Source organism: Xyrauchen texanus, chromosome 28, assembly GCF_025860055.1.
Source record: "Xyrauchen texanus isolate HMW12.3.18 chromosome 28, RBS_HiC_50CHRs, whole genome shotgun sequence".
NCBI lineage: Eukaryota > Metazoa > Chordata > Actinopteri > Cypriniformes > Catostomidae > Xyrauchen > Xyrauchen texanus.
The window spans coordinates 11,894,527-11,909,321 of record NC_068303.1 but is presented as its reverse complement, the minus strand read 5'-3'; the positions used below and the strand labels follow the sequence as shown (position 1 = coordinate 11,909,321).

Below are 14,795 nucleotides of genomic sequence, written 5' to 3'. Positions count from 1 at the left end.
GTATTTTTTTTTTATGTTTAAAGTCTTTAGTCCAATCTTCTTTTGGTTTTAACTAAGTGTGCTTCCTGTCTTGGCCAGGACCCTGTTGTAAAAGAGATTTTAATGCTCAAGAGTTTTTATTTCCTGGTTATATAAAGGTTAAAAAAATATATATAAAAACTTTACACACACTCATGCCATCCCAGATATATATGACTTGCTTTCTTCTGCAGAACACATACAAAGATTTTTAGAAGAATATCTCAGCCCTGTAGTTCCATACAATGCAAGTGAATGGTGTCTTCTGAAGTGATCCAGTTGGTTTTAAGTGAGAACAGACCAATATGTAACTCCTTTTTCTCTTTACATTTTGTTATTGCAGTCTCGAGGCAGGATCATGATTTCAAGCTTGATTACACTTCCAAGCTCTTGACACATTCAGAGTGCTATATGGTGCTATATTAAGTGTAATTGAGCTTGAAATCATGGACGCATGCCAATGAGACTGCTGTCAAGATGTACAGAGATGAAAGGAGTTATATTTTGGTCTGCTCTCACCACAAACCAACTAGACCACTTCAGAAGACATTGATTAAACCACTGGAGTCTTATGGATTAATTTATGCTGACTTTATATCCTTTTTGGAGCTTTTGGAGTTCATCGCAACCATTCACTTGCATTATATGGACCTACAGAGATTAGATATTCTTCTTAAAAATCTTCTTTTGTGTTCTGCAAAAGAAAAGAAGCAATACTCATCAAGGATGGCAAGAAGGTGAGTAAATAATTAAAGAATTGTATTTTTTAGGTAAGCTAACCCTTTAATAAAGCAAACTCAGTGATCATTTTGTTTTCAGTTTCAACTAAAAATGTTCCATAAACTGGCAGTGACTTATCAAGTTAAGTCCATTTTATTTGAATAGCGCCTTCCACAACACACATCCTTCCAAAGCATCTTTACAAAAAATCATGCTTTAACAGAAAATGAAACTGTAATATCTATACTGTCTTAGAGTCATCATTGTGTCGTTTGATCAAATACGATTGTGAATTGAGTTTAAAAATAAGTAATTAAAAAATTATTAGAGACCTAGTGAGCAAGCCGAAGGCGACTGTGGCAAAGAACACAAAACTCCATAAGATGTAGATTAATGGAGAAAAATAACCTTGGGAGAAACCAGAGTCACTGTGGGGGCCAGTTTTCCTCTGGCTAACATCATGAATATAATATAAATATTACTTATGTATAGTTAAAGTCATGGTTTAAAATTATTAAACTAAGTAAGTGTTAAGGGTCAGTGTTTAAACATCGATTTTGTTTGAAGTGGTAAGATTAATGACCAATGTCTTTTAAGTCCATCCTGGATTAACTGCAGAAGTTCACATAGATGCAAGGGTTAGGGTTAGGGTTATTATTAAATTGATATGGCACAGTAATTAAAATCTACTCTACGAGCTTCTATCAGTTACTAAATCATGTACTGTAGGATATCATACACAGGACAAAGACAAATCACATGTGACTCACCACTGTCATGTTCAGAAGCATTTTCACAATGAGAGTGGCATTATTGTTTACAATGGAGTATTTTTGGCTGTTTTGTGCAGGATCAATCTTATTCACTTCCCATTTAATTTCTCCCACAACAGACTGGTCACAGTTCAGCATCACTGTTTGGGAAGGATACAATTTATCTGTGGTTTTGTACAGTGTTCTTTCTTCTGAAAGTAAAAACAGTACAGACTGTAACATTAAACATCTACAGTACATAAGTTACAAAATAACTATAATAGGCCAAGTAAATATGAATGTTGAAATATTCACTACTTACCACTTTGAGCAAAAGCATTTTGAGTTACAAAGATTCCTTTATTCCTGAGAATGTCGGAAACCCGTGCATTTACTGATGAAAAATCAGGGCTTTTGGTTGTTGAATTAATTGTGAAGTCTGCTATAATGCTACCAGCCCTACCAGAGCAAAACACAAACCACACCAAAGAGAAAACACTGTATTTATTATAAATAATAATAATAAAAAAAAAAACAGTAATAGAAGGGGGACTTTTAACCACAAATTATGCACCTTATTCATATGATGCAGCAGAAAAACAATTGCACAACAATCTTGAAAAAAGTGTCTTTGATCTTGTGTTTTCTATATAGATATCTATGCTGTTGAAGTCTAATTAGCTAGCGAAGTGGATTTACAGATTGTAGAACTGCCAGTTTTCATTAGTACTTTAAAGTGTCCAGGGTTTATTACTCAGCGACCACTTTATTAGGTACACTTTTACACCTATTCATGAGATTATCTAATCAGCCAATCGTGTGGCAGCAGTGCAATGCACACAATCACGCAGATACAGGTAAGGAGCTTCAATGTTCACAGAACCCATCGGAATGGGGAATAAATGTGATCTCAGTGATTGACCGTGGTATGTTTTTTTTTTTAATAACATTTTATGAAATTTGGTTTTAATATTTAGTAATTATCCATGGTTTGCATTGTTATTGTTCTGCACCTATGCCCCCATCTTTTTAATTACATTGAGGACCACAGTGGAAATTAGCCTTTGGCTTTATTGAGTTTATCCTCAACAGAATTTTAAACTGTACGGGATGTTTTGTGTTTATCATTCTTGTACATTTTGTACAGCTTGTCATATAAATCAAATCAAATCAAAAACCTTGAGGCGAAAGGACTACAACAGCAGAAGACAGCATCGGGTTCCAATTCTGTCAACCAAGAACAGAAAGCGGAGTCTGCAGTGGGCACAGGCTCACCAAAATTGGAAAGTTAGAGATTGGAAAAACATAGTCTGGTCTGATGAATCTCGATTTCTGCTGAGGTACACAGATGGTAGGTCCACTGCAGCCTAAGCTTTCTGAAATCACTGGGATCATATTTTCCCCATTCTAGTTATTAATATTTTTATTGATTCCATGCACAAAAAACAATAAACACAACATAAAATATGGAATTAATTATACAAGTTAAACCCCTCAATCATCCTCCTTTCATATCTCGGCTGCTAATGGTTCCAGGGCAAGACAGAACAATAATGGGGAAAGAGGACATAAGAGGACATTCGGAGTAAATTAATCTGAAATTAATCCATTTGTTTGTACTGCTGTTTGTACTGCTGCTACAGGGTGTCTATAAAGTAACTTAATCCATCCAATAAAAGTATGTTGGAGTGGTGGTGGCGTAGTGGGCTAAAACACATAACTGTTAATCAGAAGGTTGCTGGTTCGATCCCCACAGCCACCACCATTGTGTCCTTGAGCAAGGCAATTAACTCCAGGTTGCTCCGGGGGGGATTGTCCCTGTAATAAGTGCACTGTAAGTCGCTTTGTATAAAAGCGTCTGCCAAATGCATAAATGTAAATGTATTTCTGAACCCATATATTTCCAAAATCTTTAAAAGATAATCCCATTCTACCATATCAAACTCCTTTTCGGCGTCAAGTGAGATGGCCACGACTGGAGTCTGATCATTCGCCACTGACCACATGATATTGATGAGACGCCTAATGTTGTCAGAAGAGCTGTGGCCCAGAATAAACCCCACATGATCTATATGTATAAGACATGTCATAACGTTACTTAATCGGTTAGCCATAATTGTTTACAAAATTTTTACACCTAACTGGATCAGGGAAATTGGACAGTAACTCGCTTGGATCTTTGTCCTTTTTAAGAATCAGTCTGATCCGGGTTTGTGTCATGGATGTTGGAAGCTTTCCATTCTTTAATGATTCCGTATAATCTTCTAACAAAATTGGAGCCATTTCTGTAGCATAAGATCTATAAAATTCAGCATCAAAGCCATCAGCGCCAGAGCCATGCCAGTTGACAGGGCCTTAATTACCTTGTCAAGCTCCACCAAGTTTATCTCAGAGTCAAAATAATTGTTTTGCTCAGCCATCAATTTAGGGAGTTCTAATAGTTCCACAAAGTTTCTAATATCTTTATCAGTAGAAGACGTGGAACTATAAAGATCAAGATTGAACTCTTTAAAGGCATTATTAATATCAATGGCTGAGGTAAAAATATATATATAAAATTATATTCCCTTCCAACTCCACAAGTTCTCGTGCTTTGTATTTTTTAGTGAATGAGGCATACTGTATGATCCAACCCCCAAGAACCACCTTAAGTGCCTCCCAAGCCACGACAACAGAGGATACGGAGGACCAGTTAGTCTCCATATAAACATTGATTTCAGTCTTTAACATTTGTTGGAAATCAGGAGTTTGCAAAAGGGCCGCATTAAAGCACCTACCATACAAATAATTTTTCTCCGTATGTGGCAACATCTCTAAACTCACCACGGCATGATCTGAGACTAAGATGTTTCTAATTGAGCAATCCACAACTGATGAAATGAGGGACTTAGATAATAAAAAAAAAATATTCTAGAATAAATCTTATGGACTGATGAAAAAAATGTATAGTCCCTACCAGATGTGGTCAAAAGTCAACTCAAAGGGTCCATGCACGCATACGAGAACTCCCGCAACAACTTTGCCATCAGATTGCTTGGTGCTTCTATACAAATTACATAACAGAAAATACTTTGTAAAACAAACTCCAGCCAATAGAAGGCATAAGAGCAAAGAACACGCAGATTCATCCACTGCTGTCCAGAAGGTATGTTCCTCCACAAAACAAACTCCAACCGCTAGGTGGAACCAGCACAAAAAGAAACAAAACGTCCTGGTTCCTCAGACGTCCAGGCGTCCTGGTTCCTCAGACGGTGAAGTGTATATTTAACGAGTCGAGTTGACTCAGAGGCCACACAAGAAACATACCATGATTTCCTCAGTCCATCAACTCTATAAAAGACATCGCTTGTTGTAGGCATGTAGATATTTTTGTCATCATTATCACTGGCCGGGAACTTCAGTGTAAAAGCAATCTTCCTTCAATGCAAAAGTTTCTTGAATGAGTGTCAGAGTGTCAACAAACTCCAGCCGCTAGATGGAACAAACACAAAAAGAAACAAAAAAAAATGGTGCCCAGCTTCCTCAGACAGCCAGAGACACCAAATGGCTTAGTTACTCCAATGTTTTTATGAAGGAAAAACATTGCAGTGCTTGTTTGGGGCATTAAAATACATTACGGCCATCCTAAGTATTTATACTCAGTTTGGCCGGGAACATCAGTGCAAAAGTGTTCCTTAAATTGATCACGTTTCTCTCGTCGAATTCGCAAAGTCTGGGAACAAGAAAATGTTGTGATTCTTCCAAGAAAGCTTTCCTTTGGGGCCTGTCTCCCTCAAAGGAATCTCCGTGCCGGAATCCTATGAGCTCGCTCGATTTCCAGCTTATGGGCTTTTATGTCGAGTAGACTCTGGAAGAGATTGTCAAGGAATTTCACCATATCTCTGCCCTCTACATGCTTAGTGTTATTCCTGCAGCTCCTATTCTCAATATCTTCAAGTTTTACAAGAACGTGTTGGTTCTTGTAAAATAATTCCCTCTCCGATGACTCCAGATAATCAATCTGCTTCTCAATATCTGCCACTCATGTAACCAACAATTTTGTTTCCATCGCCACAATCGATCGCCGTATTACAGCGAGATCTTCTAATTCAGCAACAATTTACGTCAGCATCACAAACATGTTGAACAGTTGACGCTGGATTTCTTCTCCAGCTGCACAGTTCAAATCGAGTCAGCAGGCCCGTCAGAGGTTTCAGCTTGAGCAAGTAAGTATCTCCAGAGCCTAAGGATTTTGACTTTTTTTACATATTTACTTTAAAGAGCAAATATGTAGCAGGGTGTATCAAACCTCACTGGATATAAGACAAAAATAACTAAAAACTAGCTCAGAGCTCGTCCTCTACACGTCCGCTTCCCGCATGGCGTCCCATTTTCCCCATTCTGATGGGTGATGTGAACATTAACTGAAGCGCCAGGTCCTTATCAGCATATTTTAATAAATTGCACTGCTCCCCCACAATTGGCTGATATAATCACATGAATACTTAGATGTACAGGTGTACCTAATAAAGTGGTCAGTGAGAGTACATGTGAAAGTGTACGTTTTATTTTATATTACGTTCACAACTGTTTTAGTCACATTTAAGCCTTTTAAAAATGGTGACGAATGGGGTGACAAATATATTTTTTAAAGTAAAAATGTAATTTTGTTTAATACCATGTGAAATAATACGAGTTGTCACTGATTGAAATTTCATGTCAACTTCACATTTTAACACAAATTATTAACAAATTAATACCTAAACAATTAAGCAGAATTACATGAATAACAATTAAAAGCTTCTTTCATGAAAAAGTGTGTTATGTCATAACTGTCTGAATGTGATCAGCCAGGTCCAATTTACCTCTGCAGGTGTAAGAAAAATGTACATTTACAGTGACAGCAAAACACCTCACTAGCATTTTCACATAGCAAAGGGGTGGTGCATAATCACACCATCAACTCAAATACTTTCTGTGCTCCCACACGTAATCCATTTTAAACAACTTTTCTCAGCCCATTTACATGCACCCATATGCTGATTACTCTCTAAAATCAGCTTATTTAAAAATCTGACTAGGCAAGGAATCTGTATTAAGTTCCTAAGGAACTTAATATTCCTTATTGTATTATATGAAATTTGAAATGATCACATTATTCTCTACTTTGGATGTCAAACCATGAAGAGGTAAGAACACCGGGTAAGGTGATTACATGACACGCAAATCAGCTTAATGGGCAAAGATCTACCTGTGGTGATTGGGTTATTTATAAGCTGTTTATGCTTTTATGCCAATAAAGGAACACAGCTCATTGCGTTTACATGACCGCACGTGTTGTCAGCTTATTAAGCAGAATCGGTGTAAGAACGTGCATGTAAATGCACATTAATATAATCTGGAAGTTCAGAGACAAAACACAATAAGGTAATTGAGTGAGAATTTTAGATTGTAGACCATACCTGAAGTTAGTGACATTTGCAGATACATTAATGTAGCCAAGTAGATTAGAGTAACCTTCGTTAATCTGTAAAACACAAAAGTACCCAGTGAAGTTTGTAAAGCCTATAATACATGAATACATATTTAAAACAGGGCATAGTTTTCAAGAAAGAATTACTAGGTAGTCATGAAGACTAAATCGGAGCAGACAGAAAATTATCTTTCTTAGGACCACATTACTGCAATTAAAGGAACAGTTCACCCAAAAATAAAAAATTCTCTCATTATTTACTTACCCTGATGCCATTCCAGATCTGTATGACTGTCTTTCTTCATCAGAACACAATGAAGATTTTTAGAAGAAGATAGAGCTCTGTCAGGTCCTTATAATGAAAGTACATGGGTGCCAGCACTTTGACAGCCCAAAAGTCATATTCAGGCAGCATTAAAGTAATCCTCACGACTCCAGTTGGTCTATGAATGTCTTTTGAAGCAAATCGAAATATTAATATATAAATATATAATTAAAACATTTGATTTTAAAAAGCGCATCCAACCAGCAGCTGACGCCATCACGTAGCAGCTGCGTGATGTAAGCGCATCGGCGAGTTCATGCGAGAATTCGGAAGCGGCAATAGTCTACAACAGAAGAACGAATGCCACACGAGAGTTCAGTCATTTCAAACAGCATCAGAGCCCTGGACGGAAGCACAAATTTAAAGTTAAAAACGTTTTAATTATCAATTTGTTTCTTACATAAACCTATCGATTTGCTTCAGAAGACATTCATTGATCGACTGGTGTCGCATGGATTACTTTTATGCTGCCTAAATGTGACTTTTGGACTGTCAAAGTGCTGGCACCTGTGTATTTGCATTGTAAGGACCTGACAGACCTCTATTTTATTCTAAGAATCTCCATTTGTGTTCTGCTGAAGAAAGACATATCTGAGAAATTTTTATTTTATTTACTAATTCATTTACCTATAAGACCTTGAGCTTGAAAATTACTTTGAATTTTCTTATGAATATTTTCTCAAATACTGAACCAATCCTCATAAATTATATACAGTTTGAAAGCCTAAAAGTCTCAAGAATCAATCTATGCTGTCCATTAAAAAAAACATGATCAAAGACTACTTTAGTCAAAGTTTAGCATTTTGTTTGATTTGTTTGATGTTATTTTTTGTCAGTTTTGCATACCTGAAATTAGTAGAATAACAATAACACACACAAGATGAATGTGTGTGTTCAGCATTGTAGATGTCTTATGGTCTCAAGAATTCATTTTGGTGTGTGTGTTCTGCATTGTGGCTGATTTATTTATTGACAAATTGTATGTTTGTGTGTGTGTGTGTGTGTGTGTGTGTGTGTGTGTGCACGTGTGTGTTTGATTTTATATAATAAAAAATGACAAAACAATCTGTGATTTTTTTTTTTTTTTTTCCCATTCATTTCCTATTGTGGTCATTTTGGACTGGGAACAGTACAAGTGTAACTTTCTTTTTTTCTTTCTTTTTTTCGAATCAACTATCAAGCATGTTCAGATATCAAATGGACTAAAAGTCACCAAGTTTCATACCTGTCAGAAAAGGAGGAGGGGTAGGAGTAGGGCAGTAGGGCTAAAAAGATTAGCCATGTTATCGACAACGTTGACAATAAAAAATTGTCGACAAACATTTATCGCTCCGCAGAAGCAAAACTTGCATGTCGAGCTTCTTTAAAGGAAACACCCCTGCATTACATCTTTAATGCAGTTATATTTAATGTGTTATAGCTTTATTTAAGTTCAAACAATAAGGAAGAAAGCCATGTAAATAACTACAAACATTGTAGTTTTGTACACCCGCAGCACTAATTTAATTCCATACCCGACTGGACCCATTTAACATAAAGACAGCGATCCGAACCACACCTGCTTTAAAATCTACTATATCAGGTAGACAAAAATTGTTTATTTGCTCACATCACAAACAATCAAACTAACATTAGGCACTCTTGAGTTAGAGCATTTAAGAAACATATACATGTCGCCTAACGTTGTAGTGACAATCAACAGAAAAAAAGATGAGAAAATGAACATTATTTGACATTTTATATATTATTTGACCCACAGTCTGCCTGTGCCTATTGATTCTCAACCCACATCCGCACTGTAAATGACAATATAAATATTGTGTCCACTGGCTGCATCAAATATTAGCTGTTCACCCTGGATGGACCTGCCCAAGTGCAAGACTCCATTTAAGAATCTGTCATTTAATTATTATAATGTTTTAAACAGACCGCTGATGTAGAGATTTACATTGAATAAAAAATTACCAGGGAAGTAAATAATTTAGAATTATCAAGTTTTTCTAATGCCTGATAGAAAAGTATCAACCTTTGTAGAGCAAAACTTAAGGCAATTGCAGAATAGTCCCATCAGTCACATATATTTCAGAAGATTGAGCATTTTGCAGAATGAGTACACAACTATTTCTGGGCTTAAAGATACAAAAACAAAATCAATGCTGAACATTGTATCTCAAAAGCAGTGCAATATGCCCCCCATGCACTACTTAAAGCCAGATGTGTCCCCTGTACCAAAATAATTGCCCACACCTGTTATAAAAGCTTAAATAAGCTTAGTTAGAACTGCACATACTTGTACAGACTCATTGCATGTGGTCAAGAGCTAAAATTAATCAGGCATTCGTCATTTAGAGGGGTCATAACATGAGAAAACTAATATTAATGTTTTTGTTTTTTTTTAATAAAAAATATACTGTAACTTTCATAACTGAAAAAAAAATTTCACTCCAAAAAGACCATTTACATAAACCAAGATTGAAAAAAATACACACAAATACAAATCCTTACAGTCCTGATGTCTGCCAATGTAATTCATTAACACAAACACATAAATTTACAGCACATGCCAATGATGCCTACTTGGTGTGAGAAAAGCCAAAGCTCAGCCAAAACCCACAGCCTGTGAGGCATGTGCAACAAAGTGCTGTTACTCTCACAGGCAAAGAGGATTTTAGAAGTCTTAAAGGCACAGCAGCATGAATGGCATGTTTATTAGGGTTAAAGAGTGATGAGAATGATCAAGAAATAAATGGCTGTTATTGGGGAATATTATTCGAAAATTAAGTGGGCCTTAATGTATAATATAAAGACTATGACATGACCCATTTAAAGTTTATTTTCAAGCTAAATAAAGTAAATATATAAATAAAAATCTTTAATACATGAAATACTCACTGATGACTCAATTGTTCCTGCAAGATCTTTGTAATTCTGGTCATTAGGGTTGGTGAGACTGAGATCAAATGTTTTTACTATTGCCAGTGACATTCCAATAACTGTAAAGAAAATGCTTTATGTGTGCATCAACAGGTGTAAGTAACAATCCTCAATACTAATACCAGGTGTCTGATTCTCACAATCTATTTATATCTAAAAACCTTGACACAATGCTAACAAAATGGACAACACACACACGCGTATAGGCTACAAGTGTATACGTCGGACAAATTACAATTGCAATTAAGCATCCCTATTCCCTGCTCACTCTATTTGGATTTCACCCACTGTATACCAAAAACAACAATACACCATAATTACGTGTTAAAAAAATATATATTTAAATTTGTTAGATTTGGTGAAACACTTGTCACGATTACCTGTCGTCTGCCCTGTGTTCTCTGTCGCACTATCACGTTTATGTCATGTTTCCTTGTCTGCTCCGTGTTTTCCACTTCACCCGTCACCGTTCGCGCTCCATGTCGTGTTTTCCTTGTTGTTCGCCCCGTGTTTCACTGTCCTTGTCAAAACTACAATTCCCACAATTCCTGGCCTCTCTCACTGCCTGCACTCTTCATTGTTCTCACCTGTGTCTCGTTTAGTCTTCATTGTGTTTGTGTATTTAACCTGGTCTGTTTCTCCTTTCCCCTGTCGGTCTTTGTTGTAAGTAGATGCCTGTTTCCCATGCTTCCATCATCGTGTTCACCATAGTTATCCCCGTGTATGCCTTCCGTGTTATGTTAACCCTTTGTTTACCTTTCGTGTTTTGTTTACCTTTTCCCATCGTGGATGTTTCTTTTGTTGGTGTTCTTTTGTGTTGCCGTTATTATTAATAAAACCTGCTGCATTTAGATCCTCGTCCTGACTCTACCTTCACCGTCATTCGTGACAACACTGGTGTCAAAATGTTGAGGTCCTGTAGCCTACTTAAAAAGTTAACTTTTTCGATTCTAGTAATTATAATCATTTTCAACAGACATCTAACATGTATCATACATACCTTTTTGTGTTGTTTCTACATTTGTCACTGAAAAATATTTTGAGCAAAATAAATACATAAAACAAAAAAAAAATTAAATAAAAAAAGTGTTTCATTGCATTTCTATGATTTATTTTTTGCATATACAAAAATGTTTTGCAATGGCAGACTGTTACAAGTCACAATAGAGAAGACTTCTTCTTCATCTTTCTAAAATTTTATTTTCTGAACATGCAAAACAACAAATCCAAAGATTAAATATGAATATTATATACTTATGAAGCCAATAACTAAATTTAAGTTTCAAAAACAAAGAGCTGTTTGCAACATAATTATGTGTCAAAGTATACGGATACTTCACACTGATACCAATAATCCACAAACATCAAACATTTACATTTTTTAGCTATATTTAAGACTTTGCTTAATATATAGTACATACCTGTTTGTGGTGTTGTTATTAGCATTGTAGAACATATAAGAAAAATAAAGAAAGAAATTATGAGAAGACAAGCTTGAGTCTTGATGTGTGTGTCATTAGAAATTATAAACCTCAAATTGAATCTCTGGTTTCTTACACACAGACACACAAAAAAGAGCAGTTTGATACCAGACACAATTGAGCAGAGAAGACAAACACATCTAGTATGTTTGAATTTTTGCATTGTATATTTTTAAACTGGACAAAGCTGAACACTCAATTAAACAATTAACTAATTGCAACATAATTGTGTGTAAAACTGGTACTTCATATATTTTAGATTAGACTTTTTGTACACACCTGTTCGGGCTGTTTCTATTGGCACAGTAAAATATATAAGCAACAGCAGCAACAACAACAACACACACACACAATTGTAGTGAAAAACTCATGTGAAGTATGAGTCTCTACTAACTGTAGATGATGTTACATGTGCATTGTTTACATGTGCATTTTATCAGTCTAATTCTATAATAGATTTCTATGAACAGTTAATGTGTTTGCTGAATATTGTCATGCAAATACATTTTAAATAAATTTGCATTATTTGTTGTACTGCACTGATCTTTAATAGCCTACCTACAACTGAATATTTTCTTCTAAATGCATTTTATATTGTTTTCTAATTTCAAATGTAATACATTTTTGAATTGCATATATTTCCTTGGTAAAACTTTATATTAAGGCACGCTTTGGAAATTGTTTCTAAAGGGATTCATTAAAGGGATAGTTCACCCAAAATGTTTTATTATCTCATCATTTACTTACACTTATGCCCATTTCATATTGCAAGCGTGAGCAAGGCTTGAACAGAGCGTATTTAATTTGCCGTCCATAATAACAGATTAGAGCATTCACATCGGTGGTGTGAGTTGCTCATCAGAATTACGTGTGAACATCGCGAGAGCTGTAGTGCAGCGTGGGTTTCAGCTCTGATGCCGGGTTCACGCATCCTCCGTAAGCGGCGCGTGTGTGGGGCGGTCGTGTTTGACGTTCAAAATGGCTGCGTCTCTTCTTCAAGAAACAGCAGCACCTCTGCACAGAAAATAAAGTTATCTATGGGGTCATACACCACATTTTTTCTTTAATAATTTCATAATAGGCTGAGGTTAATACTGCTTTAAGCAGGCACACTTGGTTGTGATAGGCTAATGTTGTGTCTATAACAATATAGACCGAACATTAGCCAGTACACCTATATACACACAATGGCAAAAGGTCAGTCAGTTTATTAATACTTATCTTTATTAAGCTATTTTATTGAGTTTACTTGCTTGCAGACATATCAATTGTAATGTACTATAGGTTCAGTTTGAATCATTTTAATTTGCTTTTGTGTCTTTTCTATCATCTCCTGATTATTTTAGTGTTGTACTGCACCCAGTGCCACTGAAACTATCCATCACTCCTGTGTCTGGGACACTTCTGGGATGCGTCACCTTGCGACTCATGCTTGCAGTGGGAAAGGTGTAATCTGTTAATATGGGTGCTGAAATAAAAACACACCGCTCGCGCCCACAGAGGATGTGTGAACCCAGCGTGCGTCTAATTTTGCAAGTGACAGCACACTGTTGATGGACAAAATGAATGTGATTTGACACCAAAAGTGCATAATGCCCAGAATAAGCATTTATTAGTAATCTAGTGTACTTTCATATTAATTAAAGCATGTTAGAAAAAAAAAAAAACGATATTGCCAACCAATGGCTGAATTTAACTAATTATAAATACTTATTTATTGACTATTTTCTAAAGCTGATTAATTGATCCAATTACAGTGATCATCTTTGTTTGTTGTGCAAAGGACCTAGTTTATCCACTGAATGATGATGTTTGTGAGCTTATTGGGTTGGCTGCCATTACATGAAACAATTACGGCAAAAATATTAACTTAATAAAATGTGCTTCATGTGGTAAAATAAAAATTGACTGGTTTAATTCATGTAGAATTTTTTTTATATGTCTGTATCAACATGCTTACAGTAGTTTACACCAGCAAAGATTATTTTAAGGTTTTGATCATTTGGAAATTGCTCCCTAGGTAACAACTGCTGTGTGCCAGGGTAAAATTAAATTTTATTTTAGCCATAAATGGAACGTCAACAAGTGATTTTAAGCCTCTGTCAGTTTGAAAGCCCTCGCGAGTCTGCAGCTGTAGTTACGATGTAGTTAAGCTGACACTTTGCTCACATCTTGTTCAAGCTAGCGATGTGAAATGGGTGTTATGCCTTCCCAGATGTGTATTACATTACATTTACATTTGGCAGATGCCTTTATCATCTTAAGGAGACAGTGGTATGAAAAGTGCCATACTACAAAGTTTCACTATCATCAGAATAGTATACAAAACAGGTTTAAGTGCAACAAGAATTACACATTTTCTTTTTTTTTTTTTGTGACTGGTTAAGTGCTCTTGGAAAAGATGTGTTTTTAGATGTTTTTTGAAGATAGAGAGTGAGTCATCTTCACGGATTGACTCAATGTGGTATGATGAAACTGAAAGTCCGGGAAAGTGTTTTGGTGCCTCTTTGTTTTGGTACGACAAGGCGATGTTCCTTAGCCGATCGCAGGCTTCTGGTGGGAACGTAGCTCTGCATAAATGTTTTAGGTATGCTGGAGCAGACCCAGTGACTGTTTTGTATGCCAGCATCAGGGCCTTGAATTTAATACGTGCATGAAACGGCAGCCAGTGGAGAGAGACAAAGAGTAGTGTAACATATGCTCTCTTTGGTTTATTAAAGACCAGACGTGCTGCTGCATTCTGGATAATTTGCAGAGGTCTAATTGCACATACAGGAAGGCCTGCAATGAGAGCATTACAGTAGTCCAGTCTAGTTATGACAAGTGACTGAACAAGCAGTTGTGTGGCATGTATAGAGAGGAAAAGTCTTATCTTCCTGATATTGTAGTGTAAATCTACATGATCTTGCAGTCTTTGAGATGTGGTCTGTGAAATTTATCTTGTCATCAATGGTTACCCCTAGATTTCTGACCGTTTTGGAAGGCAATACTGTAGTTGTAGATACTTTCTTTCAGCAGAACACATATGAAGATTTTTAGAAGAATGTCTCAGCTCTGTATGCCCTAACAATATAAGTAAATGGTGATCAGATCTTTGTAGCTCCAAAAATCAC

The 14,795-nt window shown here is 36.1% G+C and overlaps 1 protein-coding gene across 6 annotated transcripts in view; it reads right to left on the bottom strand.

Moving 5' to 3' along the window:
• LOC127621606 (adhesion G protein-coupled receptor E1-like) overlaps window positions 1-14,795 on the bottom strand; it is a 45,561-nt gene that overhangs the window by 14,422 nt on the left and 16,344 nt on the right. For 4 of the 6 annotated variants that reach the window (XM_052095274.1, XM_052095278.1, XM_052095279.1 and 1 more), the window contains 4 exons: window positions 10,160-11,228; window positions 6,932-6,996; window positions 1,813-1,949; window positions 1,509-1,702 (listed from right to left, as the gene is read on the bottom strand). The gene's annotated coding sequence lies outside the window, so the exon portion shown is untranslated. The remainder of the gene's footprint in view (window positions 1-1,508; window positions 1,703-1,812; window positions 1,950-6,931; window positions 6,997-10,159; window positions 11,229-14,795) is intronic. The other 2 variants (XM_052095275.1, XM_052095276.1) reach the window with 2 other exon arrangements.